Source organism: Arvicanthis niloticus, chromosome 20 (genome assembly GCF_011762505.2).
Source record: "Arvicanthis niloticus isolate mArvNil1 chromosome 20, mArvNil1.pat.X, whole genome shotgun sequence".
In the NCBI taxonomy this organism is placed as follows: Eukaryota; Metazoa; Chordata; class Mammalia; order Rodentia; family Muridae; genus Arvicanthis; species Arvicanthis niloticus.
In genome coordinates, this window is record NC_047677.1 from 7,146,891 (window position 1) to 7,167,322 (window position 20,432).

Below are 20,432 nucleotides of genomic sequence, written 5' to 3' on the forward strand. Positions count from 1 at the left end.
CCGAGAACCATTTTGTTTTCAGGCCCTTGAACTTTAAGGTGCCAGTGAATGGATGCAAAAGGGTCAAGATGAGGCATACAGGTTAGATAGACCCGAAGCCGAAGAGGAGAAATGGAAGAATGAGCTCTGGCTCCTGTGTGGAATGGGACTCTTGGTCTTAAAATGTTTATTGTCATGACAAAAAAATGGACGAGACTATACCCCTTTGTTTTTTCTATATTAAGACCCTAGCCTATTTCTCTTTTTTGAGACTTGCTGTGGGAAATCATGGAGAAGGTTTTCAACTACCAAGCCACCACCTAATCTACCACTGATGACCTCTCTATGCTCCAGCAATGGAGACCCAGACAAATGAGTTGCCGTAACCCAGAACTCTCATCCCTGCAGTCTAGCCTGTATACCCCCATCTCAACCCTTCTGCAGCTTCTCAGCAGTGCCTAAGAGCTCAAGGACCTGAGAACCAAATGGTCCTCGGCCATCTTTTGGCCTGGGGATGCCCAACTCAAGAGCTTTGGCCCCTGTGGGACCTCAGACTATTCTCCCCACCCCAAACAGAGTCCTGAAGCTTCTCATAGACTGATGTCTGCTCAGTGCCAGCGTGGAGTGAACACAGTCAACTTCCCATGTCTCTGACTCTCTGAGCCACAGTCCTAGCTCCTTTGGGGAGGCAGATGTGGGACCCACAATTCAGCCCATCAACAGACCCACGTATACTACAACCCCACAGGTGTCCCACATATTTTACAACAAGGAACTATTTGATTCATGTCTTCCACGTTGCTTGGATTTCAAATTATCTTCCTAAACAATATTGCTATAAACTCAGGTTCAAGGTATTTAGTACATTTTACATCATTTGGTATACTCTGAGAAATGGTTTCTGTAATGAAAAGCTGCTATCTCACTAGTCTCTTGTGTATGCTCACTAACATGGAGTATCTCTGTTTTGTTAGTCCTTGGTCCTTTTTCTAAGAAAATCATATGGAAAGGTAATTTTTTTTTCTTCCTATGGCATACTATTAGCACTCTACCACTTTGTAAAGCACTTGGTTTTGTCTGTAAATGCAACAGAGTGCAGTAATTCTTTAAGTGTAAAATTACTCTAACAACCACAAAACAGATTCCATGTAATGTGGTATTTTGCTGAAGGGAACCATCTGTCTATCCTCAGCAGACGGCAAAGGCCTTCAACTGTACTCCCAAAACCTCAGGGCTCCCTCCCCAATTTTAGCAGACCCATTAGAAACACACATTCCTCCTACATTTAAGAATTATCCCTGTGTATTGTGGTATTATTGGTAATCTACAACCCAAATAGGACCAGTCAAAGAAAACACAACTCAATAATTATTTGTACATGCTGCAAGCCTAGATGGAGCAGATTCACCACTACACTACTCTATTCCTCAGCTATGAGAACCTTATAACTTGCGGGTTTTCCAAGTCACACGCTTGTCCTTCCACCTCCTGCTCCTCCATCATCTTCCTTCTTCTTCATCCTCCTCCTCCATTGTCTTCCTCCTCTCTCTCCCCTCTGTCTCTGCTCTCTTCCCACCAACCTTTATTTCTCCACCTCCCCTTCTTCTGCCTAATCACTGGCTCTAGTCTTTATTTTACAAATTAAGGTAGGCAGAAGGTTCACTAGAATTCACTTGTGTACTGATCACTCCTTCTCTGCAGCCCTTCTTCACAGGAAAAAAGAATTAGCATCAAACTACAAGGCCAGGGCTATCCACAACACCTGTGTTCCTTTAATTCTCTGGAATTGACCATTTTTCCTTAAAAAGTTCTAAATCTCACTCCTGTTGTGGGTTGATCTGATGCTGCTTGTATTCTAATGCTCAAATGCTTCTCATGATGTGGCTGCCCCTAACCAGCAGATTCTCACTTACACCAAGTGATGCTATGTGAATGTTGCTCTCTAATTTAACTGGCCAATAAAAGGCTAGAGCCTGTAGAGGAAGAAAGGTGGGACTTGAGGATCAAATGGGGGGGTGGTGGTTACAGGTAGAGGGAGAGGAGAGAAAAAGAAGACAGAGGTGGAGGAGATGAAGATCCCCTCTCTGGGGAGACCCTCACTCAAGTCTTGGGAAGTCACGGCCACCCCAAAACTCAAAAGACACAGAATCAGGATGCAAACAGCAGAGGCTTTATGTGGGAGAGTTAGCTGGCTAACTGTCAATTCGTTTGCCCATGCAGAAGCTGAATTGACAAAGACCAGCTGGCTGAGGGGCTTTTTAAAAGGGGAAAACCATAAGCCAGGGGAGTGAGGAGGGGGTGAGGAGTTGCTAAGGAAATATAACATAAAAATAGTGGAGAATTCCAGAGGAACCCAATCTAAGTGAGTCAGGGTCATGTGGAAAACACTCTGTATACTCATTCTTCTCAAAAATGTAGTCTTGCCATGTCACTGTGGCCTTGTCCTGTCATTGTGGCCTTGCCCTGTCACTTGTTCAACTATTTCTCAGTTGCTCCGGATATGGCCCTGTCCGGTCATCATGGTTACTAGTTTCTCTACACCACGTAGATGACTTGCATTCCTCCCTTCTGATTCTTGAAACTGGCCAGTCTACATTTTTAGCTTGCTTCAGAAAAAATTTTCCATGCCCTTTAAAGTGAGTCCTAAAGAAAAGCCTATATATATTTTATAAAATGATTTTTATAATTTTTCACTCTACAAAGGCTGCCATGGGAGATGTGTAACATTAAGTTTTTGAACCTTATTTTTAATGATAGTTCTTAAACACTTTAACCCCCCTTGTCATCCACCACTCACCAAAGATAGTGGTAAAGAAAGGATATAGTGGTGGAGAGGAAGGGGACCTGTTTAGGAAGGTTCTCTGGAGCAAGTCTCATCTGTGTTGTCTGGAAATTGGCAGTTTATTTCACAAGTTAGTAGGCAGCAAGAGCTCCATCCACTAGCAAACACTTCATAGATACTTCAGTGAAGACCCCCATACTCGGGAGACCTTTCCTCAAGTCTCAGGAAATCATGACCACCAAAAGATCACAAGAAACCATACCTGTATGCAATCAGCAGAGGCTTTATTAGGGAAGTTAGCCGGCGGTCAACCCACAAGCTCTCTCTCAAGAGCAAGGTTTGGCCCAGAATGGTGAGTTAAGGGGTCTTTTAAAGAGCAAAACCACAAACCAGGGGAGTGGGGAGGAAGTGAGGTGTTGCCAAGGATACATAAGATAAGAATAGTGAAACATTCCAGAGAAACCCACCCTGAAAGGTTAATAGCCATTGAAATTACTCAGTACAATCATTTTTCTCAAAAATGTAGTCTTACCAAGTCACTGTCCCCTATACCATCATTACAAAATATTTCTCACTTCCTCCAGTCACAGCCCCACCTAGATAGCTTGTATTTTTTTTTATGGTCAGGAATGTGTCTTCCTGCTTCAGGCCCCCTCACACCCACAGGTGGGCCTGCTGCCTTAGGCTTGAGGAATGTAAACCAGCAAGTGTCCTCTGATTCAGGGGCAATGTCCTTCACCTGGAATGTGTCCTGGGGTAGTGAAAATCTTACATTCAGTTCCACTTTCTGGCACTTGCATTTTTCTGTCCAGGTCTAAGGGCAAAGAAAAAGTCTACATATTTCATCAAATGGCCTTTATAATTTTTCACTCTACATCCCCACTTTTTCAGATTAGGTTATGTTTTTAATCATAAAAAACTCAATTATTAATAAGTCCATTCCTACCCCACTTTTTCTGATTTGGATCTTTAGAAAAGTATAAACTCCAGTGTCATCATAATTATCATTTTCTTGACCTAAAGCTCTATATTGATGGTGCAACACAAAAAGCTGAACAGCACTTATCCTTCCTCTAACAAAAGTTACTAATCTATTTAAAATGTAAGGACCTATGGTAAAAGCAAGAGTAAAATCACAAGAGGTCCAGCAAGGGAAGATAATAGGGTTCTCAACCAAGGGCACTTATTGAACCAACTCTCGAATCAACTTTGCTGTGCCTCTCTATCTTTCTGTCTCTGGTCTAACCTTAACATTCTTCTCTTAGAGCAACACACTTCTTTAAGAAACAGCAAGTCTATTCCTCTTAGAAGCACCTGTCTAACAGCTAGAGTCAAGGAAAATAGGTTGGCTGCAGAAGGGTCTAGGGTGTATCTCAAATTCACATTCAAGAGTACCTGCAGGAACTAGCTGGACAAGTACACAATAATCTTGAACTGCAAGCTCACCATTTATCAATCTTAGGCACTAAGTATCTGTTAGCAGGGGTCCTCAGGCTCTATTTTATTAGCTAGGGGTCTCAAAAAAATTTCTATTTCTTTCAAACACACTTTCAAAGTTGTCCTCTGACTTTTACATATTTTGTGGCACATAGTTGTCTACATACACATAAAATCACATATATAATAAAGAGAAATTGCAAAAAGGAACAAATCTATATAACTCTAGATTCACATTTCAATTTCAATCTTGAAATCACAAGCTGTCATTTAACCTTGGGTGAATACACCCTAAGCCCCACCCTCTGAGGCAGCATTACCCCTGTGTGGGTAATGTGTGGGGGGGAAGAATGTCACAGGAGTCAAGGCCTGCTCTTTTGCCTCATAGAATAGCAGAAGACCATGAACTAAACAGCAGGAGGTTGTTCTGATGTCTGGATGTTCAGGCACACGTGTTGGTGTATTTCAAGGAGGTTGGATGGTCAGCAGCACCAGAAACAGTCTCTTAGTAGCCTGAAAAATCATTTCTCACACAAAAGGAACATTTTGGGTGTGGAACAAGGACAAGGGACACTCTAGCCAGTGCCAGTTCCTGAGGGTATTTAGTTTTAGGGTTCTGTCTTATTTACTCTAAGTCTTATTCTTTCTCTGGCTCAAAACCTGAGGTCCCTTATACACTTTAAATCTCTTGGCTGCTTGGTTGCACTCATATCTTAAGAGTCCATCTGTGCATTTAGCTTGGTAAGTCTTTTGTTTTCTGGGGAATATAGTTCTCCCTTCTTGTGTGCACCATTGCTCTTTTCCTCTAGATAGTAGCTAGCAGGATGGCTAGCAATCTGAGTTCTTTCTCTTACTCTGCTTTAAGTGAGGCCATCTCTTAGGCCCAAAGCCGAGAAGGGCTCCTGTATCAAGCCACGTGATCTGTCTGGTTATTGCCTCAGGCCAGAGTCTCCTTCCTTTTGGTGTCCTAGGCAACAAATATTTACAACTTCTGGTTTCATCAGGGTTTTCCTCTCTTGGCATATAGCCCTGTGGGCATGGGCTGTGGCAAAAGCATACCTGCTTGTCGGCCCCAGGTTCCAAGGTTGCTCTCTGCACGATGATCTCAGGGGTAGGGAGTTAGTCCAGAAGACATTTGTCTCCACCACAGTAGTGCTGGCTTGTCTCTGACCCTCAGGGAGAAAACTGCTCCCAGCTGTAAAGCAGGTTACCTCGGCTCCCAGCTGGAGTCAGTAGGAGAAGCCTTTCCTCTACCCTTTGAATTCTTGTCAGCTAGTTGCAGCCCATCGGGTAGGAAGTGTTGTATCTGGATGTCCATTCTAGGGAGTAAGTCTCAACCCGACAGGGGGTAGGAGCAGTCTAGGATGACCATAAATGAATGGGATATCCAGCCCATCTCTTAGTCCATCATTTTCGGGTAGTCCATGAATACATTTTGACCCATTGGCCTGGAGGAAGACCCTGTGTTTAATAAAAGTTGGGTGGCTCCAAGCTGCCCCGTCTATTTCAAAAGCTGTTTTCACACAGAGCTATTATCTTCCTCACTTGGGGTGTTTTTCAAGGCCTGGGATTTCCTGGCCCTGGCTTCTATTTGTTAGGGCCCTCTTGGACCCCAAGCTGGCTCCTTTACTTGCAATGTGCACACTAGTCTCTTTCAAAGAGTTTATCTCCCTTTGATTGGAGTCCCTCTTCTCTGCTTCCTGTAAATTCTTTTTCTGTCACCTTTCTCTTTCTTCACCTCTCTCTCTAGTCTCAGCAACTTACACTAGACCTTTTATCTTCTCCATTCTTTTCTCTAGACCTACACTAAATCTTCTCTACTCCTCTCTATTCCTCTGGACTTTCTCAGCAACTTATACTAAATCTTTTATCTTGTCTATTTCTTCTTCTCCAGACTTACACTAAAACTTTTAACAACTTATCTTGTAGTCTCTCTAGCCTCTGATGCCTTGTCTATACTGACAGAATGTTTAGAAAAGCTGTGGGCAGCTCATCTGATCCTTGCTAAACCTCATGTACCTTGGTGAAAATTAGTGGGGTCTCATGTTCTTACACAAGATGTATCAACAGGATCTGGCGTGGGCCTTTGGGTGTCCCTTACCTTCTGTCACATGAAGGTCTCAGTCAGATCTGGTTCACATTAACCCGCTGCTGACCACGGCCTGATCAATTGATGGGGTCCCCATGTCTCCATGTCTGAGGGAACATTCTTTTTCCAGTGTCCCCTCTTGTTTTTCACTCCTGAAGACCAGAACCTACAAGAGTCTTGTGGAAAAAAGGCTTTTATCGGGGGAAGGGCATTCCTCCACTAGATTTATCCAGGTGACTATATTGGGCACTAGATCTAGGTGTCTGAGGGATCCTGGCCTATCTATTGCTTTGATAACTAGCTTACTTTTTACTATAAATTTGTATTTGTACCAAAATGGAGGCCTATTCTTTTGGCTCTCTGACACAGGACAGTCTTAACTTCTTGTAGCAGGCAACCTGTCTGACCTGTCTGACCTGTCTGCAGGCAGGTTTGTTGGTTCAGCGTTTCTAAGCTGGAGTCACGTCAAGTGACTTGTCTCAGCGCTAATTATTTATTTTTCCCTTTTTTCAAAATCTCAGCACTATTCACTCACTACTTTAATATATATATATATATATATATATATATATATATTATATATATATAATATATATATTATATATATATATATAATATATATATATATATATATATATATATATATATATATATATATATATAATTATAATTCTCAGGTGAATAATCTTGTTGGGCCTGTTTGTTTAGCTGCCCTGGCTCCACTGCCAGGTTTTTTATCACCTAGGCTCTATCTATCTTCATAGGCGGCAGGTGGAATGCCGCTGATTTGTTTCAGCAGTGACCTCAAGGTACCCAGTACAACCAGGAACACCAAACTAGGTAGCTGTTGCATGCTGTCCCTGTGCTGGGGAACCATGAGTTGTCACCTGCCAAGTGTGGGCTGGGTGAGGGCACCCTCCATGTGGTATTACCTGGAGGATACCCTACATGTTGCAGGTGGGCTTTCCGAACAAGAACCTCGAACACGAACCACTGTGGGTGTCCCTTATTAAAGGACCTGCCCGCCCCTCTGCAGCAGTACTCTTGCACCGTCGGCTTTATTTCTTTCTCTGCCGATGATCATGTTACCTATTTTTAACTTAAGATGTTCAACACAGTAGATTAACAGCTAACACACAGATGATTTGCCAAGAAAAGACACACACAAAAAAACAACACAAATAGCTCACCCCTCTCATGGGTGGCACATAAACCAGGTGATACTGTAGGAAGCCGCTGTTAGTGGTGGTATAATTCCCCATTCCAAGATGGCGCAGACATCGTGTCCTTCCCACTAGTAAACAATGGACTGCGCAGGTGCAAAAGGCAAAAGCGCGCCAAAAGTCACTGCCCATCCCGGGGCGTAATATGGGGTGATGAGTGAACAGCCAATCATAAGTGAACACGTCACTCTAGGGTGTATTTAAGCTGTGCCTCTTCCTGTCTTTGGCCCTTCCGAGTCTTTCCGCATTCTTCACATCTGCTGATACAGATTAAAGCCTCAATGTGGTAACTACCCGAATTCCATCTCTCGTGTTTCTCTTCCACGGGTGAAAAGGGGACACGGGAGGCAAGCACAACATGATACAGACAGTTCTCCCCCCTGCCATGGGCACAGAGACCAAGTTACACAATAAGGAAGGGCATCAGAAATCCGCCTGCCTCTGCCTTCCTAGTAAGACTCCAATAACCAGACAACGAGGGCAGTCTTCACAGATTCAGATTTAACAGATTCAGACGACTTGGTCAGCCTATGCTGGACCAAGTCTAACAGATTTCTAACATGCCAGCAATGAACAACCCAAAAATAGACACACTGCCATGAGAACACAACAAGTGAGAGCACAACAACCACGGTGGCCATTTCTGACCTTTTCTCTCTAGTCTCATTGTTAACACATAAAAAGACTAACAAAAACCCGTCTTAGTCGCCAATGCCAGCAGAGGGATTCCACATCCTCTCTGGCACCTAGATGAACCCCCAAACGTCTCTGGGGGTGTGGCAGCTAGTGACTTCATCGCACGTCTGCTAGTCACTCATTTATCTCTTCTCGAGACAAAAATGGTTTACTGCCCCTCACGAGACAGAAACAGCTGCCAGTCCAAACAGAAAGTGCACTTTTCAGAAACCAAATAATTCAGACAGACGGGCACCAACAACTTGGAAACCAAACAACTTAAACAAACCTAGACAAAACAGCACAGGAGAAATCAGACGATTTAGACTACCCAGCACATAAAAAACCAGAAACCAGGCAATTTAGACAAAAGGTAACACAACAACCAGATAGAAAACTGCGGTGTTCCCTTACCTCCCAGTGTGGTTCTTGGATTTGGGTGGTCGAAAATCCAGGACGGGCCCCCAAATGGAGACCCCCATACTCAGGAGACCCTTCCTCAAGTCTCAGGAAATCACGACCATCCAAAGATCACAAGAAACCATACCTGGATGCAATTGGCATAGGCTTTATTAGGGAAGTTAGCCGGTGGTCAACCCACAAGCTTGCTCTCTGAAGAGCAAAGTTTGGCCCAGAGTGATGGGTAAGGGGTCTCTCATACAGACTAGCTATATTTATGAATTCTTTCTATGTATTCCTTTAGAAATGAAGTTACTGCAGGACAGAGCAAAATGAGTCCTCACCAAACACTGCCTGCATGAAGCAGGACCTAGGCAAACCCAAGGCATGATATAAATTGCCACATTTCACCTGTGCCACTCATTCTCCAATTGGCTGGCCCTCAGGGCCATGTTCTCAGGATTCACCTACTCCATGGCATCTTTGTCCTTCACTTTTCTTTTTCCTTTCTTTGTGATCTCTACCTCAGACCCCCAAAATACAGGCTGTAGACATCTTTATTCAGTTTTAAATTAAGGAGCAAGGTTACATAGCATTATTTGATGTATTTAAGGGTCTCCTTGTCCCTGAGGACAACCAGACCATGGGGGCCAGTATTTAACATTATAATACACAGCAAAACAACTAACTAAAACAGAGATAAATCTTTTTTTTTAAATCGTTATCAGTATAAAGTATGATAAAAACTGATAAACAGGTAGGTTTGGATGGAAAGATTGGATATCTGGGAGACTGCCAAAATATAAGCCTATTTCTGTTGTGTTTTAAATTGCCCTGTAGGTGCTGTTTGTATTTTGATACTAATTCTGCTTTCTCAAGATGGGCTACCCCAATGAGGAGTGCATCATGTACTCAGGTAATTTTATGTGAACCTTCTCCCCATTTTCACTGGTCAAATAAAGACTGAAGCCTGTGAGTGGGCAGTGGAAGGGAAAGGTATAGCTGGAGGTTTTAGAGAGGGAGAGAAAGGAAGAAGGGGATGATAGGAGGAGACAGAGGAGACAGAGAAAGATGGCAGAAGAGGAGATAGAAGGAAGATGGAGAGAACTAGGTGGCCTGGGGAAGCCACAAGTAGCAAGAGATCTCATAGCTGGGGAATAGAGTAGTGTAGTGATATATCTGCCCAATCTAGGTGTGCAGCTTGTTAATATTATAACTAAGTTGTGTGCTCTTTACACAGGCTTATTGAGGTTGGAGATTTATCAAAACACTGTTGCACTTGGTTACTCCCCAGAGGTTGAAGGTAAGTTCCTCTTGCTGAAGACACCAAAGATTTTAGAAATAGGCCTCAGAGCTTCTCAAACAGAAACTGACCTAAATGCAGCTCCTGAAAAACTAGCTTTCATGGTACGAAAAGGCCAAATGCAAACTGCCAAAGAAGGAAAGTCACTAATAATTCTATATAGTTATGATGTCTAGGAACCACTTCAATGACCAGTGTAGCACAATAACCTAAAGAATACTGTAGTGGTAAACATAACTTGGTGGTGAACAACAGCTCTCAAATTTGACTAAAGTCTAGTTCAACAAAAGGAAAACCATACCTGATGGTGGAAACTTAGCTAATTACTTGGTGATAGTGAAGTCATAATTAATGGTCAAAAATCTACAACCTAATTTACCAAACTAAAATACTCTGCAACAACTATCTATAAGTGTTTGTTCTTACACATGTTTGCCCTCATCAAGGAAACTTTTCTTTTCTACCAGAGACCACTACAGAAACCCACAAACAATCATAATTGAGATTTTTAGAATAGTACAAATGGATACATTTACAAAACACTTCTGCACCTAAGGTTCAGGCAACATTCCAGAAGGAGGGGTAGGAAGACAGTAAGAATAACATGAACAAGAAGGTTATAAAATTTCTCCCACATCTCTTCTTACATGTGAGCTTAACAAGGATGACACCAATTAATAATCTTGCCAAACTGATAAGGCTTTCAGCCTATACAAAGAACTACTGTCAACTGAGGAAAGTTCAGAGGAAAAAAGAAAGGTGGTTTTCCCTAGGGAAGAGTACATCAATTGGTTGGACGATGCCAAAAAGTCCATCCCTAAAACCATTCAAACAAATAACATTATGGAGACTCAACAAGTTATATTTAGAAATATATATGATGTAGGATATTCCTATATATATTATATATAAAATAATTTATAAAACTATGCTAGCAATAACAATTAGAAAAAAGTCGTGAATTTGAATGAAAGCAGATATATGGAAGGTTTGAAGAAGAAAATGTAAGACAGCAGTGCTGTAATCAAAGCATAATCTCAAAATAAAATCTTTAAAAAATAATGATGGATGAGATCTTTCCTGTGTTGAGAGTTTAGTATTACAAGAAGCAGATTTTTCTTTATGTGACTTAAAAGGAATTAGTTGGTATGACTATACAATTTTTGCTACTGATTTCTAAGTCTTTTAGAAAACCTTTTCTGAATGGACCTCCAGACATAGTTATTAATTTAACAGGCTGGCAAGCCAAGGACCAGTAAGATTCTACACAGAGCCTTACCAATCTAAGAAAGAAATACATTGCTTTTGATAATGCATATTCCATGATGGGTAAGGAAGGCATGCTTATCAGAACCACCTAAGATAGGCTCAGTCTTGTTTATGCAATAAAAAATGGGGAGATGTAGAGAGCTTTGGGGGCTGCCTGGCAGGAATATGACATTGGCCAAGGACAAGGAAATGGGCTGCTTGGAAGGAATCTGACATTGACCAAGGACAAGGAAATGGACTGCAGGCAGAAATCTGACATTAGGCTAGAACAAAGAAGTAATTTTAGGCAGGAATTTAAATCCTAGGCTAGAACAAAACAGTAATTTCAGGTAGGAAACTAAATCGTAGGCTAGAACAAAGATATAATTACAGGCAGGAATCTAAATCTTAAGCTAGAACAAAGAAGTAGGCTTCAGGTATGAAAATGACTTTGGGCTAGGACAGGGAAGTAGGCTCAGATATTTTGGACATCCTGATAAGCCCTTAGAAATAATGATTATGGGCATGATCATGGGACTCTATTGTCTTGCTTGTTCTTTGACTATTTGCATCTATTGTATTGCTAGTTCCTCAACCTAGAACTGACCTTAATACTTGCATGTAATTTAAACACCATGAAAGAAAAAAAAAAAAAAGGAGGAGGAGGGATGGGATAGGTGGTTAATGGGGGAGAGGGCAAAATGGGGAAAGGGGATAACATCTGAAATGTAAATAAATTTTTAAAAAACCTTTTCTAAAACAAAGTAACAGCAATAACAGATTTATAAGCAGCATTAGCATTAGCAGACATTTAAAGAGGCTAAAGCTCCCTGTGTACCACCTCAAGAAAATGACAGTTGATTATTCATGAAATTACCTGTGTAATGTTTAATGCTGATGACTAGATATGAGAGAAATACCATCTGCAAAGGTATCATCTATCTGAGTACTACCAGAAGCCTCTCCAAACCAGAAATCTGTGTTTGTAGCAGGGTATAATCAAACTAGAGAGAGTCCAGGTGCTGGAAAGTAAAGAACATAACTAGAAACCAGATTCCTGGGGAACTATATCACCATGTCCAGATTCTGGGTCAAGCCTTTCATTAACTGCAAGCATATGGGGTCTATTTCAGCAAGACAATGACTTTACTAGACAAGATGTAGGTATTAAGGCCAATGATACTCAGTGGCAGATTATAAAAGATAGCTCTACTTACCTATTCATGAAAGACATCTTTTTCTCTGCCTTTATGTAAGTCAGCAAATGGCCTGAAGAGATGGAGTCAATAGGGAGTATAAATACTGGGTTTGATGAATTAATAATCCAAAAGGAATTACTTTAAATAGAGGAAAATATAAACCTGGAAAAATACTCATTTTTTTCATAAAATATTTTTTTAAAGTCATTTTGATCATGTTTTCCCTTCCTCAAACTTTTCCCATGTTCTTTCTAACTCTCTACCCACCCAGATTTATGTTTTCCATGTTTAAGAATAAAACACACATACACACACACACACACAGCCAAAATGAAAATCAAAACAAAAGACAACCCAATAATATAAAAAAATGTTAAAACAAAATGAAGGAAAGTGTTTCTATGAAAGAACCATGAATCCTATTTTCTCTGGTAATGTACTTCTGTGAATGGAGCCTGACCTAAAATGTAAGTGATATACTAAATGACGCTCTACTGGAGAAAACTGATTTTCCCTATGGCAGCTTATATCAATTGCAGATACTTTCTTAGGGGTGTGACCCCACATCTATGCTCAGTCCAGACTCAAACATAGTGAAATAGTTCTCTAAGAACCTAGGTTCTAGCTATGTTAACTGTCTGAATGCTATCTAGTCTGATCATAACCCTCTCAGTGTTGGAATGTATTTTCAGGTCATGTTCAGAATTCCACAGTCACTCTGATTTTATATGTATATCAGTTATATTGTGTATAGAAAACACTGTTTACTTAGAGTCATCAACCACTACTGGTTCATTCGATATTTCTGCCTCCTCTTTTTTTATAGATCCCCAAGCCTTGGGGCCAAATTACTAGTTGCGCACATTATTAGTTGTGGATCTCTTTGTCAGTTAACATTATTTACAAGAAGTTTCTCTGATGTGAATGATCAATTATGGGTAGAACAATATGTCATGAGGAGTCATTTTATTGTTATGTTCTTTTAGCAGAATAAGAACAGTTTGTTTTCACAAGATTCAAGACCTATCTAGTCTCAGGTTTCTGGCCATTTTAGCAGAGTCAAGTATAGTGTTCATCTCATGGAGTAGTAGCCTTAAAATCCAATCAAATGTGGTTAGTTACTCCCATAAAAATTGTACCACTATTGTACAAGTATATCATGCAGGCAGGTTTATGCTTTGGTTGCAGAGTTTGTAGCTGGGTGAACAAGAATTACTTTTCTCCTCTAGTAGTGTACATAGTTTCTTCCAGCACCACAGACACTACTCAGTAGGAATGTGTAGCTGCCAGCAGCCACAGACAAACAGGGTTCACCTGAAAGGAGGGCTGGAAGTAAAAAAGCAGTAGAAAGGCAAGAAAAACACGGAGCCAAGACAAAGTTTTCTGATCAAGGCTCAAAGTTTGATATTCAGCTCTGTACATACAGGGAAAGCCCCACCTAACACAGACAGATTATGTTGCAAGGTAAGCTCAGTGGACAGTCTATGCTTCTACGTTTTTTATCTATTCTTCTAAGTTCCTATAGGAAGTTGTACTTGCAGCCAGGACAGATAACTCTGCCATATGTCTATTGTGGTAAACAATGTATTTCTGGCCTGCTCAAGGCTCAGGGAGGGCACAATTACCCCCCTTTTAAAGGTTTTTAAAGATAAGCAGTACCAATAACTGGACAGGGGCACAAGATTTATTTGTTTTCCATCACCCCAACTAGGGTAGAGTGGCCAGGTGACTGTGTCTGGCTTAGGTCAGTGTCTATAGGAGTGAAGCATCTAGGTGAGTATTAGCTCTGTTTCTTTACATTCATTGACTATACTATTGGTGTCTTCAACAATGTAGGAAAAAATATGACTGGGGAACCCAGGGTTCCTCCGGCCATGCTGTGGGTAGTCAACTGGGAACACCCTGGGTTCCTCCAGCTGGAAGTTGGGCCCAGCTGCTCATTAACTAAAGGCCTCTTCATGGTTCCTCATGGTTCCTCACGGCGTGACCCTGACACACGAGGAAGTCCTTGGGTTTCCAAAACCGGTTCATTGACATGGCAGATGGTGGATGGATCTGGATGTACACCACACAAAACCCAGGGTGAACCTGAGTTAAATAGGGAGGGGAAGAGGGAGGAGGGGCTGGGGAGGAATGTTTAATCAGCTCCACCCTCTGGCTTTTAGGTACCTTATTAGTATGTAAGTCTCTCTAGGGCCTGTTCATCACACCCTCCACCTGTGAACATGACTGAAAGGCGCAGGTTGAATGGAGATTAGACCTTGTGACAGGAGTCTGGGTTCTGGGGACATGGCTGAACCCACAACCCAAGAACCAGGATAAACTTCCATGGCCCAACATCCCACTCTCTTTTCTTTTATAAAGGGAGGGGCAACTCTGTGTCAATGAGAGATGTGGACCACATGGAGTAGTCTGGAATCCAGGAGCACAGGGAGATATATGCTGTTCCTGACAGGCAATGTCCTGTTGGGTCCCCAGCTATCTCAAACCCAGCGCTCTACCAAGGAGACCAAACCTTCTCTTTATGGCCCAAATCTCACTCTTTAGTGAAAATTTTGGATAAAGGAGTTAAAAGAAGACACTATGAAGGCCATAGGGTGTGGCACAATTAAGTCAAAGGGTAAGAGGAGTTGGGAGTGGGGGTTAGGAAGGCAAGGGATAATTGAAACAATTGAACAGAGGTGGTACAGTTTAAGGGTAATAACACCTGATTAATTTAGATAGACATTATGTTTTTCTTACTAACATGTAACATTAGCTGTGTGACTTTGGCAAAAGAGTTCATCTGCAGCTGGAAGGTCTGGATCTGTCTTCTGTAGTGAGGGTCTCTGGGTCTGGCATGTGTCCCTGGTGTCTTCAGTGTGTGTCTCTGGATCTCAGTGTGCATGTCTGGGTCTCAATGTGCATCACTGGGGTCTTCAGTCAGAAGAGGTGGCTGGAAGAAGGCTGCATCGCAGGCAAGTTTCAAGAGATGGCGTTGTCTCTGCTGGACTTGTGGGAGCACCTGTAGGATAATCACAACAGGGAAGCAGCACCCCAGCAGTGGGATGTCTGCAAAGGGTGTGTAGCAAGCATTAGGCTACTTGGGAGCAAGCACGTCATGGTCTGTCGTTGAGATCCTAGAAAAGCAAAGCTGTTTGAGGAAGTTTTAGTCTTAGAAGGCACCTTTGAGTCTGCTTTGGATGGCTGAAGAAGAAAAACATCATGTTAGTTATGTATCTGGGGTAGGCAGCACCAATTTGTCTGTAAAAAGAAACTAGTTGTTAATTAAAAGCTGAAACTGGTGATCAGTATGTTGATTTAACCTGTGGAAGTTTAAACAAAAAACAAGAAAAATTTTTTTACAGCAAGGACATTGTTGCTGTAGGTGTTCCTGTTAGGGAGAAAAACTAAAACTTTAAAAATTTTGCTTGAAAAACAGGAATGGTGTTGTAGGTCTTCCTGTTATAGAGAAGCAGTAATGGCTGGTTTCGAAGCAGTAGGGGGAGGGCCTTGTTCTGTCATGTGGTTGCTGGGTGCTCTGGCAGAGAGGTCCTGTATTCCCCCTTTCTCTTTCTTAGAAATCTTAAATGTAGAGAAGGATCAAAAGGCTAACTTTGAAGAAAGCTTAGAGGAAAAGACACATAGGCTTGATAGGAGAGCCAAAAGTCAGAGTGAAAGGCTGTGTCTATGGGAGAGATGTGTGACAACCAGGCCCAGCCTGGTGTTTTTAGCTGAGAGGAAGAAAGGCAGAGGTGGGGAAGGGAGCAAGCAGGGTCCTGGACCAGCTGCTTTGTTCGGTGGCTGGAGCAGGGTTCTCAGTTGGTGCTTCACCTGCCGTGGTCTCTTTGCCATCTTGTGAAACAGCATTGAGGGGACCAGGCAGTGCCTATAGATGTAGGGGCGTTGGAATCCACGGCAGGCAGATGGTTGGTTTGGACCATTGGCAGCTTGCTGATTTTCTTTATCTTCAACTGCTCCAATAGCAGGGGCAGGTTGTGGGCAGGCAGGTCCCCTGCAGAACCTTGGGCAGTAGATTGGATTCCGTTGGACCTGGAGCTGTGCTCCCTTAGGGACTCCATTCATCTCTCCAATATCACCAGCATTATGAGGAGGTCCACGGTGCCTGCCATAGTAGCCGTGTCCATACTGGCGCTGATCAGCAGCATAGCGACTCCCTTCTACAGGAACTCCATCTGGGCCAGTCACATTAGCTGCTTCAGCACCCTTTTCTCCTTCAACCACATCAAACTCTACTGTTCCGTGCACCCCCCAAATCCCGTTTCGCCCGCGAATAAGGACAGGAGGCAATAATCGGGTATACTGCAAAAAAGGATTTACTTCTTTGTCATGGTAAAGCGGAAAGACGGAAGAAGCCGGAAGTGGCCTAGCTTAAATACACCCTAGAGTAACGTATTCACTTCTGATTGGCTGTTCGCTCACCACCCAATATTACGCCTCGGGATAGGCCAGTGACTTGGTGGTCTTTCTGCCTAGCAGCTGCGCAGATAATTGTTTACTTCTGGAGAAGACACTCGGCCAGCGCCATCTTGAAATGGAATATACTGACTTCGGCTCCCTACACTCTACAGTTTCTTCATCCCCCCACACTGCGCAGATACTTGCGTGGATATCAGCCACAGCCTGCGGGAGCATGGTGCCGCCAGTGGAGGCCCCACCCGCCTTGCTCATGCAGCTCGAGGGGGGGGGACACATGCACTCTCAGTCTCACTGGGTCTCCTGGCCCCTAAAATGGCAAGTTGTAAGGCATTCCAATGTCCTGCCTCTCCACATTTGAAGCAGATTACTTCTGTTTTTACTGCTGCCACAAATGCCTAAGCTATTGATGTGACCTGGTGTGATGGGGTTTCTATTTCTTGGGTTGCTACAATCCACCAATTGTGATGCTCTTCCTGGAGACCCTGGCAAGCTAGCCTAGACTCAGAAGTCATGCCTTCCCAAACAGTGTTTTTAAGAAGAATGTCTCTAGCTGTGGGGTTGGAGATTTTTCTTTCTAAGCTCATTTTAGTTCTGAGAATAAAATCAGATAGGGATTCTCCAGATTTCTGATGAAGGAAGAGCAGGGAGTGGGTGGGGTCTTGTGACCCTGAGGGTGAATTGAGCCTGTTCCAGGCTTGAATGGCACAGAGGCAGACATGCTCATAGTACCCTGCTGGCTGATTTGCCTGCTGTGCCCCAGTAGAGAAATCTTCCTGGCCAAAGAGTTCTTTAAAACCTCATGGAGTGGCATTGCTCCTCTCCTGGTTTTGCCTGACTTTTTGAAGACATTCATCATGATAGTAGGCTTACCACTCTAGAAACATTGGGCCAGGAAGAGTAGAACGGCAAATATTTCTCCAATTTTGAGGGGTGTTTAAATTGGCAATATGGCTCTGTAGGAGAGATTTTGTTCATGGTGTGTGAATGCTGTCTTCCTTTACTGCTTGCCTGAGTTCTTTTAGGTCTGAGGCTTGGAGTGGGTACCAGTTAAGTGGTTTAGCTCAAGTAGGGTAGATATTAACTGGGAATGCTCAAGCAGTTTGGGTTTCAAGTTCTGTATCAGACTCCTGAGTATCATGGGAGGCAGGGTTAGTTTTTGCATGAGAGTCCCTGAAATTGCAGAGTTGTTGAGTCATTGATGGTTGAGTATGAGGGACTATAGGATTTGGCAGGGTTTTATCTAAGGATTTTGGAGGTCTGCTTGGAGAAAGGGGAGGGGACTTATCTATCTTGGTTGAACAGGAGTGGTGGAGTAAGGGGAAAGGCAGGCAAGAACTCCTTTGGCATTTTAATGGAGCCTTGTCTTTGGATGGGGGAGGGAGGGGCAGGAGGAGCAGATGGTTTAATTGGCATTTCCTCCGAGGCCTAAGGGGGGAGGGGTGGGTATATGGATTTTATCTCTCTTATTAGTTGGGTAAGGGCCTCAAGTGTTCCGTGCGCCTCCCGTGTCCCCTCCGCCCGTGGAAAAGGTACACGTGAGACAGAATTCGGGTGGTTACCACAGCGAGGGTTTAATCTTGTATCAGCAAGAGTGAAAGACCGCGGAGAGGCCAAAGACAGGAAGAGGCACAGCTTAAATACACCCTAGAGTGACGTGTTCACTTCTGATTGGCTGTTCACTCATCACCCCATATTACGCCCCGGGATGGGCAGTGACTTTTGGCGCGCTTTTGCCTTTTTGCACCTGCGCAGTTAATTGTTTACTACTGGGAGGACAGGATGCCTGCGCCATCTTGGAATGGCGAATGTTGACATGCTTACTGCGGCTCCCAACATCTCCCCCTATCTATATATTTAAGATGGAACAGCCTATTGCCTATCAAGCGCGGCACCAACTCAGTGAGGGAAAGCAGAGGCCTGATCCCCTGTGCAAAATGAGATATTGTAATGGGTTTACTTCCCACACCCATCTCGATGCCTTTTGATGGGGAAAGGGAGCCTCCACCCTGGGGCGCCACCAGGGGAGGTTTCTTGGCATCAAACCTTTGTGCAATCAGGCATACTTTCGGGAAATCTATCCACACTCGTGGAACATTCCCTGTCGAGTACCCACTTGCAAACACCTCTAAATATTCAGGTACCAGTTATTCAGGCAAGGGCTGGCTGGACTTAGACCTCTCATCGACCCAGTGCAATGGGCTGAACCCTTGGGGTGCATCGACTGAGGGTCTCAGTCATCAGCTACTTTCTTAGCCTAGATAGCCAAATTTCAGGGGGAGATGCTTGCTCCAAGACTGCGAGTGCTTGGGCACTAGCGGCCTTGTCATGTTTTTGTTGGGCTATGAGCTTACAGACCAACCATCATGAACACCAATCCACAACATAGGGCTGTACCAAACAGGCCTATCCCCACCAATTAAGAAAGAAGGAAAAGGCAGAAGAAATTCAAGAAGTAAAATCGCCAAGGGAAACAGGGTCCATCTGTTCTCCATCAAAGCTCAAGATCCGGATCTGCAATTGCTGTTGCACCTGGTCCAACTCCCCAGTCCAATTCTCTTTTAAATAAGCAGAAAGATTATGGCTTTGAATAAATGTATCATTCACAAATCTCAGAGGTGTAATACCTGGATGTGGGGTTGCTGACACGCAGCTTATTTGAACCACATCCGTGAGCTGCTCCACATGGGATTGGAGCAAATCAACTCTCTGATTGACCAACAGGATGCCTGATATGCATCCACTTTCTGTAAAATGGTCAAAGCCTTAGAGATCTTTTCTGAAATTTGATTAACAACAGTAGCTGCTGTCACTTTATTAACCATGGCTAGGTCTAATAATCCATTCCAGCATTGTGCCAAAAGGCATGCAACATTCTTACAATCCAAGATATCAGAATTATTCTGAAAGTTGGATAACATAAAGAAAAATGGAGGGTCCACACACACCGACACCGGTTGTGCAGATGCATTCCTAAAACACCTTATTAATTTTAATGTTATTCAAATGGTTAGAGATATTAGATCATGTAGCCGAAACATTCTGCACTTCATGAGGCACACCATTCAACAAGACAAAGGCAGATACACCCTTTTTTAACATTCTAAACAGTGGCTACAACACATAATTTAATTGTGTTGAAGCAGGATAAACCCAAAAAAATATACATATGATTTAATTTAGGACTTGCATCCCTTTGAAAACATCAAGCAGAGGTTTAAATCCTCCTATGGTAAGCTTAAGATGAGGTTTTAGCCAAATAATATCTCTTAACAACTTTTAAAAATCGCTAAGAGCAAATCAAGATTAAAAGTAAACCATTTTCTTTTTGCATGTACACTCACAAACCAGAAGATGGCGATAGATCCCCACCACAAATGGTTGTGAGCCACCATGTGGTTGCTGGGAGTTCAGCTTTTATAATTTAAGTCCAGCCTTTAATGGCTGAGCTATTTCTCTAGCCCCAATTTGTCTCAAATATTGAAAGACACTGTCTTTGAATCCTTTTTTGGAGTAACAAGTACTCTAAAAATTTTTAAAGCTCGTTATATTGGAGCAATGGCTTGCAGAAAAAATTTCTTTAGAGAAATCCACTAATAAAGTATCACACAATGAATAATATACACCAAAAGATTTAACCTCTTAATTTTTTGTATTGAAGCAACAACAATATTTACATATA

General features: G+C 42.8%; 1 pseudogene; it reads right to left on the reverse strand.

Moving 5' to 3' along the window:
• Positions 1-16,043: 16,043 nt before the first annotated feature.
• On the reverse strand, positions 16,044-16,969 carry LOC117724675 (Y-box-binding protein 3 pseudogene; annotated as a pseudogene).
• Between the last annotated feature and the right edge of the window lie 3,463 nt (positions 16,970-20,432).